Below are 19,675 nucleotides of genomic sequence, written 5' to 3' on the forward strand. Positions count from 1 at the left end.
ATAAAAATATGAAACCAACCTAAACAGCCATCAACCAACCAGTGGATAAAGAAAATGTGGTATATATACACCATGGAATACTACTCAGCCATAAAAATGGAACAGAGGCTGTTATTCTAAGTGAAGTAACTCAGGAATAGAAAACCAAATATCATATGTTCTCACTTGTAAGTGGGAGCTAAGCTACAAGGATGCAAAGGCATAGGAATAATATAATGGACTTTGGGGACTCAAGGAAGTGTGGGAGGGGGGTGAGGGATAAAAGATTACAAATTGGGTACAGTGTACATTGCTCAAGTGATGGGTGCACCAAAATCTCAGAAATCACCACTAAAGAACTTATCCATGTAACAACAACCACCTGTTTCCCAAAAACTGTTTAAATAAATTTTAAAAAAAGATGGGAATGAGAACAGACAAGTCTCTAACCACCATTCTGTGACAAATGGTGGGACTATAAAGCTATCCCTGAGGCAACAGTTGAAAAATCCACTGGTAGCCTTGCCAGGCAAAAGCAAATTGGCCTTGCGATTGTTTGGAGAGAGAAATGCTGAGAAAGGCATTAGCAAAATCTAAGACAATGTGATGTGTCTCCAGCATGGACACTATGTAGTTGACTACCTGAGTGATATTACGAACTGCAACATACACGGCTAGGGTCACCTTGTTTAATTCCCAATAATCCACAATCGTCTGCCACATACTGTCTGCTTTGCATTCAGGCCAGATGGGACTCTTAAACTGGCTTTGAACTGGGCAGATAATATACGCATTTGCCATTTCTCCAATAGCTGCATTTATTTCAATATATCACTGCCCACAAGGCAATTTTTTTGTTTAACATTAACAATCTGCTTAGGGTCAGGGAGCTGTGCAGGGTCTCATTTTTCCACTCCCCTGAAGATAGCCTTTACTATAGGCACCTTCAATCTGAATTCTCCCACAGCAGTTTGCAAAGTCTCTGTCAACACAATATCCATGCCTAAATTGTCTTCTGGAATAGGGGAAATAAATACCTTACCCAGGACACAGGGAGCTTTTCCAATTCCTAGATGTATTAAAATCCTTTTTACTCAGATTGTTTGCACCCATAACCATCAATGGCAGTCCATTGACCAGGGTTTTTTTGGATTTCTATGGATTAAATTAAATTCTGCCCCAGTATCTACTAAGGCAATAGTCTTCTCTTTATTCTGGAGGAACCAGTAAATGATGAGCACAGTATTGGGCCTCTGGTCACCCCCTATGGCTCGAACACAGAGTTGACTTTGGCCTCACTCCTAATCTCGGGGTTGAGGTGGGATCCACACTCAACAGGCTAAGACATTAGATGGAGGAGGGTTGAGTTGTCTTCCTCTTCTGCCAGCAGGGCAGAGGGACAGGATCAAACTGCTGGTCAGGCTGTAGTTCTCTCCATAAGGCTACTAATACAGCATTTGGTTGTATATTTTTTTCTTGGGGTGTTTCTGCTCCCAACAAATCATGCCATGTTTATTTACATGTGACCCTTACCAGTCACTTTCCCCCTTTTCTCCTGTCTTTGGGGTTTTCTTTTTGCCCTTTGTTAGTTCATGTCTGGTTACCAAGTGTACTCTATCCTTGACTTTCCTGGTTTCTCCCAAATCTGTGATAGCTTCTCCCACCTCCTATGGGATATATGTCTTATTCCACTATAGCACACAACAAAGACAGTTAAGGGCCACACCATTTTTGTAGCAATTTACTTTTTATCCCAACAGTACAAACTGCTTAATCAGGTCCTGCAAAAAGCCGAGCATAGATAGTTCGCCCCATTCCTAAGTCTCAGAGAAATCCTTGCACCCCTTTGATCAACCTCTGGGAGATCGTCCCTCCTGTTAAGTCCCCTTCATTAGGCCAAGCCTCTTTCATAGTCAGGATGACCCAGTCCATAAGGCAATGATTCCCTTATGTTTGCCTTGCGTTATAAAAGTGTTGCTGCAGTGCTGGTGTGGATACTGATGGCACTCATTTTTGTCTGCTTCATTCCCAGCCAAGGAAACACCACAACCCACTGTGTCCTACAATTGGCCCATCCAAGCTGTCAGGGTTTCCTTAGGTAGTTGTTTAAAGGTCTTTGCAATCTCTAATAGTTCTGCAGCAGTGTCTTCCCTGATAGTGAGAGTCTCCTGTATGGTTAACTCCCATTTAGCTGCATTTGTTGAGCCTTTGCTTTGCTTTGCATGAGGAAGGAGCTTGCCAATGATCCTCGTCCCCTCCTTATCTATTACTTCTATGTCACCTGAGTCTTCCTCTTCATAACATTCCATAGATTCCATGTTTTCACATCACAATCAAGCTTAGTTATGATAGCTCTGAATTTTTGTTATTTCCATTTCTTTCTCCCTAAGTAGACAAATCTACATGCTAATGTTTCGAATTTTGTCTCTTAGTCTTCAAAGTTGTCCACTAAATTGAAAGCAAGGAGAGAAATTGAAAGGCTCATGTCCTTTTCTAGTTGCAATTCCTCCTCCAGCCATTTAATTTTAGCTTCTGCTACTAGCTGGTTCCTTGCTAGCAAATGAATGGCCCACAGAAGTGGCCAACCCACTGCAGGGGCCATCCACTGCCCTTCCTTACTGCAGTGTGCTCTACAGCTTTTAGTGAATAACTGCTGTAGGTCAACCAGCATTTTGGGGGCACCTGTACTCAGAGATCCACAAGCATCTAAGAGACGTGCCACCCCACCCCACATAGATGTGGCTGACAATCCTGGAATTTTCCCCAAAGATGCCTCATTCTTTTTACCTATTTCTTCGTCAGTCAGCTCCTGGCTAGCTTGCCAAATGTTCTGCATTGAGCAGACCTACCCACAAAGAATGAGGACACTGAGAGGCTGAAGAAAGAAGCTGACAAACACAGTTTTTCAGAAACAAAATATTTAATAGGGACAAACAGAAATAATGTGTCAGGCAGCCATGAAATAGTGAATTCCTGAACCTACCCTCCAGAAAATATCCTTCAGATAGCAAGCTTTTAAGGTAAAACATGTGCAACTGAACACATCTCAGACTTTCTTGCCAAAACTCATGATCACTGGGGAGGTTAGATAAGCATGTTTATGAGGGGTTGTCTATGTCTTAAGACCTTGCTGAAGAACACCTTAGAAGGCATGAGTCAAGTATCAGTCAGCACGGTGGTTTCGCTTCAAGATGGTATCACCCTTGCCGTGCAACAGGCTGTTTTCCTACAGTTGCCCTGAAGCAAGGAGGCTGAGCAATTTTTAAGACTATCTAGAAATATCTAGCCACTTGTTTGATATTTTCTAAGTTGGCAATTTCACATTTAATTTAATTTCTTCTTATTAAATTTATTAATTCAAGTTTGAGGCCACTTACAAAACCAAAGGATATGGTTCCCTTTATTTCAGCATTGGGGTCTACCCTAGAATACAACTTGAATATTTTCTTAGATCTACTTTTCATTTTTTATTTAGTTTAAAATTTTGAATGTTAATTCAACCTATTATTAAAAGAAAGACTTAGGAAGTATTCTGTTTTTACTTCTTAAGCTTTATGCATTAGTGTTCTTTAAATCTCCTCTTTTCTACCCTGACTCTCTTAAATGACTTTTACCATCTGAGGGAGCTAACAATTATTTGATTAGTTAGTGCAGATCTTCAGTTCAGGATAAGTTTCCAGTAAAGTCCTGAATTCCATAGGAAACTTTTGCCTGATCTTTTAAAGTTTAAGAAACTCCTTAATTATATAGACCCTGACTTTACTCTGCATCAAAGTTTTAATCCCACTTCCATATATCTGAGTTCTGTCAAATTTATGAGTGTTCTTTGCTTTAGAAAGCCCTGAAAGAAAATCAAATATTACATAAAGCTCAGTAGAAAAACAGAGATGAAAGAATATAAGTTTCCAAAAGTTCCAAAGCATTTGTTATATGAAATCAATCTTGGATTTTTAATTTTATTAGAGCCTTTAGTGTATCTATTAATAACTGACTATTGCTTATTTCATGTTAAGAGCTCCTCTTACACATATTAATTTACTGATTTTGACATGTCATATGTTATTTTGACATTGTTAATTTCTTTCTTTATTTTTCTCTTTCACCCTTTCATTTCTCTGTTTACCAAGGAAAGTACAACAATTGGGATTACAGTGCAACTTTTTATATAATAGAAAGTAGATGTTTTCCAGGAGAAAGTTGAGACTTTTACATAGACAAACCCGTGACAGGGTAGAAGGAGGAGCCACTCCAGTTGGTTGGCAGTATGTGCTTATGAATAACTCGGGTCTGCAGACCAAGCTGAGGTGAAGAAGATATTATATGATCCATCAAGGAATACAAATTAAAGAAAGAGACCCTCTATAACAAATTGACAAGACAAGGAGTGCACACATGACAGATTTGGAGGGTGCCTACAAAGCTTGGCCACTTTCTTTTGCATAATTTTTTTAATGGATCCGTAACTACAGGACCTCAGGACCTACGTGGATTGGATTGAGAATGAAACAAGACTGCATATATTGACAAAATCAAAGTAAGCTGCATATATTTAATGAAAAACATGTTTGTAAAATGGTATACCTCCAAAACAAAAGGTATGTTAAACTTATACAAAGAGATGTTTAATTACCAAATGGTGCACTTCCAAATCAAAGAGTCCAAATGAATTTTTTAAAAAACTAGGCCTTGATTTGTGTTTCTCTAATGACCAGTGATGATGAGCATTTTTCATATGTCTTTTGGCCACATAAATGTCTTCTCTTGAGAATTGTCTGTTCATATCCTTTGCCCACTTTTTGATGGGGTTGTTTATTTTTTTCTTGCAAATTTGTTTAAATTCCATGTAGCTTCTGGATATTCACCCTTAGATAGATAGATTGCAAAAACTTTCCCCCATTCTCTAGGTTGCCTCTTCACTCTGATGATAGCTTCTTTTGCTGGACAGAACTCTTTAGTTTAATTAGATCCCATTTGTCAATTTTGGCTTTTGTTGCCATTGCTTTTGGTGTTTTAGTCATGAAGTCTTTGCCCATGCCTATGTCCTGAATGGTATTGCCTAGGTTTTCTTCTAGGGTTTTTATGGTTTTAGGTCTTATATTTAAATCTTTAATCCATCTTGAGTTAATTTTTGTATAAGGTGTAAGGAAGGGATCCAGTTTCAGTTTTCTGCATATGGCTAGCCAGTTTTCCCAACACCATTTACTAAGATATTATGTCACACCAGTTAGAATGGTGATCATTAAAAAGTCAGGAAACAACAGATGCTGGAGAGGATGTGGAGAAACAGGAATGCTTTTACACTGTTGGTAGGAGTGTAAATTAGTTCAACAATTGTGGAAGACAGTGTGGCAATTCCTCAAGGATCTAAAACCAGAAATACCATTTGACACAGCAATCCCATTACTGGTATATACCCAAAGGATTATAAATCATTCTACTATAAAGACACATGCACATGTATGTTTATTGTGGCACTATTCACAATAGCAAAGACATGGAACCAACCCAAATGCCCATCAGTGATAGACTGGATAAAGAAAATGTGGCACATATATACCATGGAATACTATGCAGCCATAAAAAAGGATGACTTCATGTCCTTTGCAGGGACAGGGATGAAGCTGGAAACCATCATTCCCAGCAAACTAACACAGGAACAGAAAACCGAACACCACATGTTCTCACTCATAAGTGGGAATTGAACAATAAGAACACATGGACACAGGGAGGAGACCATCACACACAGGGGGCCTGCCGGGGGGTCGGGGGCTAGGGGAGGGATAGCATTAGGAGAAATACCTAATGTAGATGACAGGTTGATGAGTGCAGCAAACCATCATGGCACGTTTATACCTTTGTAACAAAGCTGCATATTCTGCACATGTATCCTAGAACTTCAAGTATAATGATAATAATAAAAAAAAACTAGGCCTAATTTCTTACCTTATACCAAGATCTACTTGGCTTAATCTCTATGATAACAAAATTAATTTAGCAATGAGAGTTTAATGAAACTAATCAAAGCTCAGATCGTTGTTTGACTCCAAAGCAGCAGATCTGAAGGGACTTTGTTGGGAGGGGTCCAGTGAATATACCTGTGATCCAAGTGTTTGCTGAGATGTTGCCATGCAAAGGTATTCAAAATTATGTCCATGGTACCTTAAGAATTGTCAAAGATGGGACCACCATACAATATTTGAAATAAAAAAACAAAGCTGAATTTATTGATTACTATATTAAGGGGGAACAATAATGATCAAGCCCAGTCAGTCTGAGCAGAGACAAGTGCTGATCTTATTTGGGTTATAGAGGACCATGGAATTTCGGGGCTGGTAGACTTTCATAGATGTAAGTGGATAGACAAAATAGAAGTGTGGTTACTCAGGTGAGACTGTTGGTGACTGATTAGCACTTGGTGGTGTGTTCACTAGAGATGCACTTATTCTACTAAATTACAGATTTTTGTGTTTAACCATTATACAAAACTGCCAATCTAATACATAATGAAGAAATATGTGATACATATATATGAGATATAGATTGCTTTTAAGATAAATCACCAGGGATCAATTTGGATGAATCAAATTCTCAATAAATAACCAAGTGATATGATTTAGCTGTGTCCCCATCCAAATCTCAACTTGAATTGTATCTCACAGAATTCCCCCATGTTGTAGGACAGACCCAGGGGGATGTAATTGAATCATGGGGGCCGGTTTTTCCCATGTTATTCTTGTGATAGTTAATAAGTTTCATAAAATCTGATGGGTTTATCAGGGGTTCCTGATTTTGCTTCTTCCTCATTTTCTCTTGCCACCACCATGTAAGAAGCACCGCTTCCCCCCACCATGATTCTGAGGCCTCCCCAGTCACGTGGAACTCTAAGTCCAATTAAACCTTTTTTCTCTTCCCAGTCTTGGGTATGACTTTATCAGTAGTGTGTAAATGGACTAACACCCCAAGGTTTTTAAAAATCTATAATACAAAGTTAAAGAAGCAAGAGATTGATCCTAATTGGTGGATTGGTTGGCTTGCAAAAGCATGTTCACTGAAGTGAGTTGTCACTGAATAATTGAACAGGTTTAAAATACATTCTGGTGGCTACTTATTACCATGGCTACAGAGCAATGAGACTTTTTCTAAATTTTTGGAAACTTTTAAATTCTTACTTTGCAGAAAGACTTTACTGGGTTTGACTCCCAGCTCTGTCACTTAATTTGCTTTATACCTCTGTATTTTGACAGATTGCTTGATCACTCAAAACCCCAAGAAAAAAATAAATGTATCTACCTTATAAGATTAGAAGAAATATGGAAATCACCTAGTATTTAGTTTATATTCAAGAAATAAAAAATATTATTTCATAATCTAAAGTAGGCAAAAGTAGAAGCATGTAGTACTATAGAGAAGTTACTGAGTGCCAGACAGTTTTCTAGGGGCCTTCACATATATTACTCACTTAAACCTACCAACAACCCTCTGATATAGACGACATTGTTATGATTTTCTGCATTTTACAGAAAACTGAAAACACAGTGCCATTAAGTAAAATATCTAATGTCACACAATTAGTAACTAGTGGAGCTGGAATTTGAACCTAGACAATCCAGCTGTAGAGATTTTTGTGTTTATCCATTATACAAAACTGCCAGTCTAAAACACAATGAAGAAATATGTGATCAATATATATGATAATATAGATTGCCTTTAAGATAAATAAACCACCAGGGGATCAATTTGGATGGATCAAATTCTCAACAAATAACCAAGGTTTTAAAAATCAATTAGAATGTTTCTTCTTTCCTTAATAAGGGACTAGGTTACTTGAACAAATCCATTCGCCAGGGACCATGAGGAAAACTGGACTTTTTTTTTTTTTAAGAAAAATGTTTGAAGTAGTGGAGAACTTTTAAAAGTACTGAAGAATAACTGGGATAATATCCAGGATGAGAATGAAATTTAGACATGTAATCTTAGCATGTAGGACCATGTTTTCAGGGGTCATTTCCTGAGTAGACTAGGCTACGGAGAGCCTGAGCAGTACTTTTTGACAGCCCTGTTGGTCTAGAGGACTAAGAGTTGAAGTATTGGCCCAGCTGAAGATGGGGGCTTGCAGATTTTCCTCATTCATTGGGTCGGGAACCCAAAAGGCTACACTGTAAAGTAAGGATGAGCCAGAGGTAAACCAATCCTCTTGTGGACTTCATCTGAGCTTCCTGGGCCCCTAGAAAACTGTCGGCCACTCAGTAATTTCTCTATACTATTACATGCTTCTATTTTTGTCTGCTTTAGATTATGAAATTTTTTTATTTCTTGAATGTAAACTAAATATTACGTGATTTCTATATTTTTTCTAATCTTATAAGGTAGATATATTTAATTTTTCTTAGGGCTGTGAGTGATCAAGCAATCTGTCAAAATACAGAGGTCTAACGTAAATTAAGTGACAGAGCTGAAAGTCAAACCCAGTAAAGACTTTCTGTGAAGTAAGAATTTAAGAATCCTAAGAATTTAGGAATTTCCGAAGAATCTTCAATTCCTATCATTGGATTAATATGATCCAGGATTGCTAGTGTCCCCTGAACCTGGAATCGATAAAGGAAAATCCTCTCTGGAGGAAGATAACATCATCTTGCTTATCAAATCATTACATTTTCAATTATAATGTTTGAACATAAAAATAACCAGGCTTATGAGGTGATAAGCCAAAATAAATGTGATCCTCTTTTTCATATATTAGGGTGTCTGTGTAATATTCAAGAATAAAAATTTTAACAGAGAACTGGAAGCTATGAAAGGTGACGTTGCAGATAGAAAAAAATAAACAGAAATTCTAGAAAGAAAAACCAAAATCAAGAAATTAATGAATGGGATATTAAAAAGAGTTTAAGAGATAAAGAACCCAGAAGAAATTATTAAGAATAAAACTCTGAGAGACAAAAGGATGAAAAATACAGAAGAAAGAGTAAGAGACACAAAGTATACAGGAAGGTAGTTTAAGAGCCAGGTAATTGGCATTTCAGAAAAAGAGGAGAGAAACTGCCACAAAAACAATGTTTGAAGAAATAGAAGATAAGTGTTTTGCAAAACACTTAGAAAGACCTTAACCCACAGATTCAAGGATCCTATCAAATGCAAAGGTGGATAAATAAAAAGAAAAGTATACTTAGACACATCATATTAGATCCAAAAGCAGTTAGGAAATATAACCACAGAAAAAAAAATTACCTTACTTTCAAAAAACCAAATTGACTTATCAAAAGATACAATAAAGCTATAAAAATAGATTCAAGATGATGAAATGAAATAACTACAACTTCAAATCATATATCAACTCAGCTGGGTACAGTGGCTCATGCCTGTAATCTCAGCACTTTGGGAGGTCAGGAGGAGAGGGTCACTTCAAACCAGGAGCTTGAGACCAGCCTGGGCAGCAAAGCAAGACCCCATCTCTACAAAAAGTAAAAATAAAATAAAATGAAAATTATATATCAACTAAAATATTCTCCAGGAATGTAAGTTTACAAGACCTATAAATGGCAAAGGGCTTATATCCAGAAAATAAAGAGAACTCTAAAATAAATTTAAAATGAGAGAGAGATTTAAGGGGCATTTTACAAAAATAAATCCAAATAGCCACAAAATCTTATTAGCAATCAGAAAATGCAAATTAAAATCGTAATGATCTATGTATGTTTGTGATATACAGATATATAAACACTACATATGTAATGGCTGACAATACTAAATATTGGCAGCTGGGCACGGTGGCTCATGCCTGTAATCCCAGCACTTTGGGAGGCCGAGGTGGGCAGATCACAAGGTCAGGAGATCAAGACCATCCTGGCTAACACAGTAAAACCCCATCTGTACTAAAAATACAAAAAAATTAGCCAGGCGTGGTGGCAGGCGCCTGTAGTCTCAGCTACTCAGGAGGCTGCGGCAGACTAATGGTGTGAACCCAGGAGGCGGCGCTTGCAGTGAGCTGAGACCACGCCACTGCACTCCAGCATGGGCAACAGAGCAAGACTCCATCTCAAAAAAAATTAATTAAAAATAAATAAATAAAATACTAAATATTGGCTAGAATATAGAATAACTGTAACTGCCACTCCTGATGAATGGGCAGAGCAATTATTGTCACCACTTTGTTGAATAATTTTAAATTAACTAAAGTTAAAGATACATCTACTCCAAGAGCTGGTAGTTCCACCATGGTTACATAACCAAGAGAAATACATATACATATATAAATACATATATACACACACACACACACATATATATACACACACACATATATATATGCACTCAGAAACACACACAAGGATACAGACAACATTCTGTTTGTAATAGCCTCAAACTAGGAAAAAAAACAAAACAAAACTCCCAAACCCATAAATACAATATGGCATTTTCATTCCGTGGAATAAAATATATCAATGACAAAGAAAACACCGTAATAACATGCAACAAGATGAATGGTTGGAACAAGTGAATGGAAGAAGCCAAGCACAAAATAATATAAACATTATGATATCACTTACATTAAGTTCGAAACTCAGGAAAAACTAAACTATAGTATTTTAAATGTACATTAAGGTGTTAAAAGTATTTAAGAAAGCAAGAGATGATTATGATAAAATTTGGAACAGAATCTATTTAGGACAGAAATAGAAATAGACATAAATGCTAGTAATAGAGGAATGCTCTAAGAAATTAAAGAAGTATTCATAAAAAATACTTTGTAGGCACTATAGTGATGTTTTCTAAATATTTAACACCATGAGAAAATGTTTATGATTGTAAATAAATGCAAGAATGAGACTATACAGAACATGATTTTAATTATTCAAAAAATATAGTTCTACATTAAATGGATGTGTAAGCATAAACCTCATATAACACACATACATGATTTAAAGAAAATACTGGAGACAAATATGTCAAATGTTTATTTCTGGGTATTGAAATTGCCAAAGATCTTGGGAGGTTTTTATTTTTTCTTTTATAAGTATCCCATTTTTCTATTTGCTAATTTTTAAATCTATGAAATATATTATTCATCAAAGAGAAAAGTTATATATTTCACATCAAGATCTTCAGATATCTCAAATAGATTAAAACAATTCATAATTATGCAATCCTATATAAGAGAGTATCTGTAACTTTTCTTAGTAATTTATCACAAAATATAATACTTTTCATTTTATTGAAATTTTAAATTCCTGGAATCCTTTATGAATTGTGCATTTTTACTACAGATTCTACATAGTGATTTATGTATTTATGCTTAGGCTATATAATTACTTGACAACTTATGAATTTTCCTCTGTTAACATTAATATATTGAAATAAGATAATTAAATTTCACTTATTTTAAATACCACTTTGTCATTTAAGCAGGAAAATACTGTAATTTGTCTCATATGCATTATTGGTGCAGTCTGGAAAGCAAATAGATTGAAAGCAGGTGGTCTTTATTTGTTTAGCATATGGGAAGATAAAGGATTTTATTAAGTACAGTACCCACTTCAGTCTCTTGCGCCCTACACATTTGTATATTTAGAGGTTAGAATACAATTTCTGATTTAAAAAAAATCTTGTGGGAAAAAAACCAAAAACTCTATAAAATTAAATTATTTTTTATTGTATACATCTGAGTACATATAGTTACAAATCCAAATAAATGAAATCAGCGATACAATTTCTGATTTTAAAATAAATCTTGTGAAAAAAACACCAAAAATTCTATAAAATTAAATTACTTTTTATTGTATACATCTGAGTGCATATAGTTACAAATCCAAATAAATGAAATCAGCCTAATTTTATAGTGAAAAACTGCTAATAAATAGCTTATTATCTATGTCAATTTAACTCTTTACCCAGCATAAAGTACATTCAGCTTATTACAAGAAATCACTATATATCATATTTATGAACGTGACGAGAGGACAAAATGTATTCTTATCTCAAAAGTATAAACAAAACCCAGTAAACTTCAAAAGTAAGAGATCAGGTTAGCTAAAACTAGTAACAAGCATGAACCTATTTCTAATTATTAAATGAACATTTTGCTGTCCAGAAAATTATTTCCACAGAAAAAAATGTAAGTAGAAAAATAAAAGCATACAATTAAATAAGAGGACAAACGGATATGTCGTCCTTTTCCCCAACTATTTTAAATCTTTTTTCCCCTTGAATTATAACAGGATACAACTGTGTAACTGTATTAAGGGAAGGCCAAGTCATTCCACAACTTACGTTTTCTTAATGGACTGGGGATAAATTATTCCACTCTCAAAGTTTTCCAGTGAAAATCCCAACCACCTTGGGCTATGTATGCCCAGTTCTATAGCTTGGAGGGTCAGTCAACACACAGTTCATAACGGGTAGCTCAGGTTACATGGTTACTTGGTGGCCCATGGTTAAATGTTCAGTTTCTACTAAGGTCAAGTAACAAGCCAAAGGTTTTCTTTTTAAAAGAGTAGTTATCTGCAGAAGATGGCAGGGCTTTGCTCCAAAATCCTACACTATGAGTCACCTATAGGGACTTACAAAATGCTTCAAACAGTGTCTCCATGTGTTACACTTCAAGCACCATTGGTTCTGCTGTATAATTTTGTCCAAGTAGCCTAACAGTTTGGACCTATTGCAGAGCCTTCTCTGGTTCTGGGCCCCACTCAAAAGTAGTAGCCTTTCAGGTGACTTGGTAAATGAGTTGGAGTAACCCACTCAAATGAGGAATACGCTGCCTACAAAATCCAACGAAGCCTGCTGGGCATTGTGCCTCTTTTGGTTGTAGGAGCCAGATGCAACAACTTACCTTAACCTTAGAAGGGATATCCAAACATGCCCCACACCACTGGACCCCTAGAAATTTCACTAGGTTAGAGGCCCCCAAGTTTGTGTCATTTTTCTTTCTCAGCCTTTGACATGCAAATGTCTTACCAATTAGTCTAAAGTTGTTACTACTTCTTGTTCACCATGTTCACTTAGCATATTATCATGAATGTAGTGGACCTGTGTGCTGTCATGTGGAAGGAAAAGGTGATCAAGGTCTCTGCTTGTTGTTTCTCACATAGCCAGGATTCATAGGTCCAGTAATCAAACAGCGGAAATGGAAGTGTCTTTGTTCACTATTACCCCTAGGCAACCGCTAGCAAAATTTTTGCTTCCTGTTACCACAACTTTAGATTCTGGTATCTAGAAGTCTTAGTTCCAAAGGGAGGAATGCTTCCACCAAGAGATACAGCAATGATTCTATTAAACGAAAAGTTACACTGCTCTCTGACCACTGTAGGCTCTTTATGCCTTTCAGTGAACAAGCAAAGAAGGGAGTTACTGTACTGGCTAAGGTGATTAATCCTGATTATGAAGGAGAAATTGGTTACTACTGTAGGATGGAGGTGAGGAAGGGTATGTCTGGAACACAGGCGATCCCTTAGGGCATGTCTCCGTACTACTATGTCCTGCCATGAAGGCCCACGGAAAACTACAATAACCCAATTCAGACAGGAATTAATGATGGCCCAGAGCCTTCAAGAATGAAGGTATGAATCACCCCACCAGGCAAAGAACCACAATCCGCCAAGGTGATTGTTGAGGGAAAAAGGAATATGGAACGTGTCATGGAAGAGTATGTTATAAATACCAGCTGCGACCACCTGATCAGTTGCAGACACAAGAATTGTAATAGTTGTATTATTTCCTTATATTGTTATAAACATATTTGTATATATTTTAACCAGATATTTTTGTTTTCTTCCCTCTCTCGTCCCTTTATCATCTAACAGGAGATGCATTAATAATGGTTAACTTTACATCACAATGTTTAATATACAGGATATCAAAGGAGGAGAGTGAACATCACCCAAGGACTTTGCATTCTCATCTGGGTAAAGGGTTAGTGCATTCTGGGTTGTGAGCAGGAGGGTTGTGTCATGTTAGGCAGAAGTATAACTTCATTATGATTTTATGTGGAGATTAGGCATGATTTCAAGAGATGTAGATGGGTGCCAAGCTGACATGGGTGAAATGTTTTAGTGTCAGTTTGACTAGGCTGCAGTCCCCAGCAATTCAATCAAACACTAATCTAGGTGTTGCTGTTAAGGTGTTTTGTAGATGTGATTAAAGCCCATAATCAGTTGACTTTAATAAGACAGATTGCCTTAGATGATCCAGATGGGCCTGATTCAATCGGTTGAAAGGCCTTAAGAGCAAGCTGAGGCTTCCCTGAAGAAGAAGAAATTCCGCCTGTGGACAATGACCATAACCCATGCCCAAAAGTTCCAGCCTGTGCTTTCTGATCATTTTGTGCCCCATGAATTTTGGATTTGCCTAGCCAGAGCCCACAGTCATGCAAACCAATTCTTCACAATAAATCTCTTACAATGTATTGCCTACTGGTCTGTTTCTCTTGTTGAACTGATATACCTATCTTATTTTCAGCATCAAAGCACTAAGCCTAAGGCCTGACATATATTAAGGGGACATCCAAAACTACTTTATTTAAAAAGCTTATTTTATATTTAAAATAATTAAACAAAATTTCCTTTAATTACTTTATCTTGGCAACCCACTACCTAGGTTCAATGTTTGGTGAATTCATAAGTATTAAATAAATGTTTACTGAAAAAAAAAATGAGTGAATTAACAAATGATTATTACAGCTGCAGGGATTTATAAACAGTATATCATGGCAGAGAATTTTTACAAATCATCACATTTTATAGATTTGAAACAATTAAACAGATGCTAGCACTTAGTTAACTGCAATTTCACTTTGTTTCTCCCAAAATGATGCTCTTAAGAACTATAATGAAATAACTTGAGGATAAGGATAATTTGTTCCTTAATAAACATCTCTGTGAAAGAGTAAGTTCTTACTCTTTTTGAGTATTACACAACTTCCTCGTGACTCTTGAGTCACAGTACCAGGAAAGCTCCTGAGAGGTCATCAGTCCAGCCATTTGCTTCCCAAATACTTCCCTGGTTTCACTCTAATAAATGAGAGAAGTCATGGTGAAAAATTGGTCCAGGCATCTGGTGGCACACATTTTAATGAAGGTGGAGGATATGTGATATGGAATTTTTTTTTTACAATAAGGGGAGCCTGACAAAAAAAAAGGAGGATGCAAGGAAAAGGAAAAGGGGTAAAAGAAATGCCCTGGACTTTTAAGGGTAAGTTGGGGAATATTGATGATGATCCTGTCAATTAATTTGTATTTAAGACAATAAAAGAGAGGAAATAAAAAGGGAAAGGAGAAACCACAGAAAGGTAAAGTTCTAGCAACTATTTTCCCAGGAAAAATGCCATTATTGGAACAGCCTTAATGCTATGACCAACAGTGGGAGAGGAAATAGATGAGTGTGGTACAATTCGATGGGGAGGCAATCAGAGTAGCAGTTACTGAATTTTATCTCCCCGAATCAGATAACATTTTGAAAGTCGATGGAAAAAAAATTGATTGCCTTAAACTTAGAGAATTGTGAAATCTCTCTCTAATAGTTATAAACATGGAAGCTATTTCCAGAGCAACTATAAAATACTCCTATTTGGGTGGGAGAAGGATGGCTCTGCATACCTGCAGACCATGGTCTCATATATCTCTAAGAAAAGGCTAGTGGAACGTGGAAGTTTTGAAAAATGACTGCAGATTTTTTGACATTCTTCCTATTAAGAAGTGGGTCTATGTCCCTTTCCCTTGAATCTGGGCAGTTGTGACTGTTTTGGCCAATAGAATAAAACAAAATGCTGTCACATAATGTTTGAGGCCAGGTCGTGAAAGGCTATGTAGCTCCTAGTTTTTGGGAATTCTTGTTCCCCCTCAGGATATTCCCCCTCAGAACTCAGCTGCCATGCTAAGAGAGGAAACACCATGAAGGGGCCATGTGTAGGTACTCTGATCAACTATCCCAGCAGAACCCAGCCTGAGAGTCATCCCAGATCAGACACAGATATAAGAGTGACAAGCCTTCAGGTGATTTCTGTCTACAACCATTTCAGTCCTCAGAGCTGAGGCTCCAGACATTGTGCTACTGCAGAGCAGAGATAAGTCATCCTTGACCAATAGAATCTGGGAGCCTAATAAAATATGTTTCATACTGCTAAGTTGGGGGTAGTTTTTTACCCACCATAGATAATAAATCCAGAAAGACAAGCTCTCCCCATCGAGTAGATGTACCTATTTCCGCTAGAATAGTAATGCCACCAGTTGGGAATAATATATTTAATTTTATGAAATAATAAAACTATTGTCTTAATAGGTATTTCCAACCTTGGAAAGGTTTAAAAGTAAGTAGTTGATTAAATAAACCAACACAAAATATTAATATTCTGTTTTAAATTCAATATTAGTGCATTCATAATTAATACAACTTTTGTATATTGAGATTCTGACAGATAAGCCTTATAATTTCCTTTAAATAATTGAATAATTGGCTTTAAGTACACAATCTTAAAATAAAAGTTACATAAAGAGTTTAAATATTTCAGAGAATTGAAGTTAACTCAGTTGTAAGTTAAACTCTGTTGAAGGGAGTTTTATTTCATCAACTTTAGTTGTTTATGGAACTTCTTTAATCAGAAAAAAGTGTGGATGACTGTTCTCAGTTTATTATTAAAATCTAAATGTTAATTTAATAAACACTGAATGTTAATTTTAGGTGTAAATAATTCTAAACAGTCTTCACATACACAAGAATATGACCTTCTCATAGACCATGGATATGGTTAAGCTTTATGTCCCTACCCAAATCTCATCTTAAATTATAATCCCCATAATCTCCATGTGTCAAGGAAAAGACAAGGTCAAGGTAATTGAATCATGGGGGCAGTTTCCCCCATGCTGTTCTCATGGTATTTAGTAAGATCTCATGTGATCTAATGGTTTTATAAGGGTCTCTTTCCCCTTCACTTGGCATTTGTCCTTCCTGCAGCCTTGTGAAGAAGGTGCCTTGTGTCCCCTTCACCTTCTACTATGATTATAAGTTACCTGAGGCCTCTCCAGCCATGCTGAACTGTGAGTCAATTAAACTTCTTTCCTTTATAAATTACCCAGTCTCGGGCAGTTATTTATAGCAGTAGAAAATGGACTAATACAGACATTAAAAATGTACATTGATAAAAAATATTGTGGGAAAGGGCATAAAAAGCTAGAAAGAGAAATAGGAAAGGGGCAGAGTTCTAACAATTTTCTCCATAAGACAAGCACCAGAGTTGGGGCTCCAGGGAAAGACTAGTATTCTGCGACACACAGGAGAAAGTTTGCAGCTTCTGGGGAATGTGCTGAATGGCTCACACTGATTCCTACCAGAGAGATGATAACCCAACTCTAACAGTGGACAGACATAATTGCTGATATTCCACATTATATAACAGCAAAATACTTTAGGCTGCAGTTTGGAGCAATTTCCTTTCATTCATTTATAAATACCAGATTGTTTATATTTATAAATAAATAAGAGGATAACCAGATGTTTTTATAGACTGATGACCAGATACTTTTATACTTAAACTAAGCCAGAGAGTTTATATTCATAGTTTATACTTATATTTATTTATAAAATATTTATATATATTTATAATAAATATATACATAAATATAAACTCTCTGGTTTAGTTTAAATATAAAAGCATCTGGTTATCAGCCTTTTCTAATTATAAAAACATTTGAGTCATCATTCATTCATTTATTTATGTGCACCATAAACTTTGTATCCAAGGCAACTTATAATATTGAATACTTAAGTGTTAGTATTAGACAAATAAGGGTAAAGAACAAGAGTTTTTAAAAGAAACATTGTAAAATAATAGTTAAAGAATTGTTTCAAATTCAGATGAATTCCTTAAAAATGGAGACTAAAATGTGAGGCTCAATGGATTAAACAGATCTTTTAATATATCTTTTACTATCTTTTGATTAAGTGAGCTCATCTCCTATAACCTTACGGCATAGTTCCTACTTCCTCACTCCATAATCATTTTTACTTTTCTGGATTAAAACACTTAGTATTTTTTCCAAATGCATCTTAAGTTGTGGAGCCCCAAATTGAATACTAGTGAGCAATTAGCAAAGTTGTGAACTTTAACATAAAAGTTAAGTTAGGAAAGTTATCTTGTAGTAAACAATGTAACAGAACAAAGTGGCACACACATCAAATAACCTATTCTGAAACAAACAAACAAACAAACAAACAGTATAAAACCTGAATGTTCAATTGGGGCAGGGTAGGGGATAGAATTAGAACCATCATAGAAACCTGAGTTGATAGAACACAAAATTGCAAACCTAATTTTACGATGTTGTTGCTTTCTACAGAGATAATACAAGCTAATTATTTTGTAAAAGCTAAAGCTAAAAAGTTTAATGAAGAAAAGTATTCCTGACTGCCCAGAGGTAAACAGGTAATATCGTAAAGACGCCTTCTAAACTCACTGTAGGCATATGCAACGTGGAGAAGATGTTACCCAGATGGGCACCTCCCCCTCTGTAGCTGCTTCCACTCTCCAGCCATTAAAATGCAGACTTGGGTTCCATCACCACTTTCCACATGAAATGTAACCTCAGGGAACATTTAATTTTAACTTTTGATAGATTTTAAAGATGATTTGAGAGTGTGCAGGAAGGAATTACATCACACACCATCAGGTCATCTTCATCTGACCCCAAATTCCCGTGACATTTCCTGTCCAGGGTACCTCCCAGCCCTCTCCCACTCCACTTCTTTCCCATTTTTTCCCCACGCTGTTCCCAGTTTCACTATCTCCCATTCTCTTTCGTTAAAATAAAAACTTTAGACAAAATAAATCTAACAGTTTATTTGTGCAAAGAATGATTTATGAATCAGGTGACATTCATAACCAGAAGAAGTCCAGAGGGCTCCACTCCACCTGCCTGAGCAGTGAGTTTTCATAGACTGAACAGAAGGAATTCATTGGCTACAATAAATGTGCTTGCCTTATTTGTATATGGCCGATAGGAGGTTCCCAGTTATATAAACAATTGGCTGGTTGACCCAAGCAGAGGCTCAAGATTTTATCTCATTTTTGTTGTTGTTATTGTTGTTGTTTTCCATCAGTTACAAAAAATACTCCCAAACCTGGTAACCTCAGGCTAATGGCCTCCTTCTTATTTGTTTTAACATTTTCATATCCACCCTACACATCTCAATTGTGAAGAACAATTCAGCCCCGTGTTGATACCAACCTCTGAGTTACTGCTAGCAAGTTAGCACCATCATGGGGAAATTGGTCATGTTTTGTTTCTGTTGCATCTCTGGCACCTAGGAAAATGCAATGCAATGGCATTCCTAGACTGCACCTTCTCCCACAGATTTCCTTCTAGGCTGGAGCTCCATCAGCTGAGCGCTTGGCTGCCTGCCCCACCTCCTCTGTGAGATGGCAAATAGATGATTTGCGTGCCACTTTTCATTCCTCTGAGGATCAAAATATGTCTCTGTTTTCTAAGCCTAATTTTTGGAGGGTCAGAGTTGGACTGTCCTCATGGGTAAAATCTATCACAATATACCCATCCTCTTTACAATAATAACAAAATAGACAGCATTCCTGCTCCACAGAAGCCAGGCAGTATGATGCTGATCTGTTAAGCATTACCTGAATCTTGCCTATACCAGATTAGGCTCCAGAGAGTGCATTCCTGGAGGAATTTACCTCAAATCACACATTAAG

General features: G+C 36.5%; 1 long non-coding RNA gene across 2 annotated transcripts in view; it reads left to right on the forward strand.

Annotated features, from left to right (window-relative positions):
* LOC107976503 (uncharacterized) overlaps window positions 1-14,380 on the forward strand; it is a 151,949-nt gene extending 137,569 nt beyond the window's left edge. The window contains exons 4-5 of one of the 2 annotated variants that reach the window (XR_001720546.3): window positions 4,107-4,574; window positions 13,779-14,380. This is a non-coding gene — a long non-coding RNA (uncharacterized LOC107976503). Of the gene's footprint in view, window positions 1-4,106; window positions 5,912-13,778 lie in introns of those variants that run through there. The other variant, XR_001720545.4, reaches the window with a different exon arrangement.
* The last annotated feature ends 5,295 nt before the right edge of the window (window positions 14,381-19,675 follow it).

Source organism: Pan troglodytes, chromosome 7 (assembly GCF_028858775.2).
Source record: "Pan troglodytes isolate AG18354 chromosome 7, NHGRI_mPanTro3-v2.0_pri, whole genome shotgun sequence".
Classification (NCBI taxonomy): Eukaryota; Metazoa; Chordata; class Mammalia; order Primates; family Hominidae; genus Pan; species Pan troglodytes.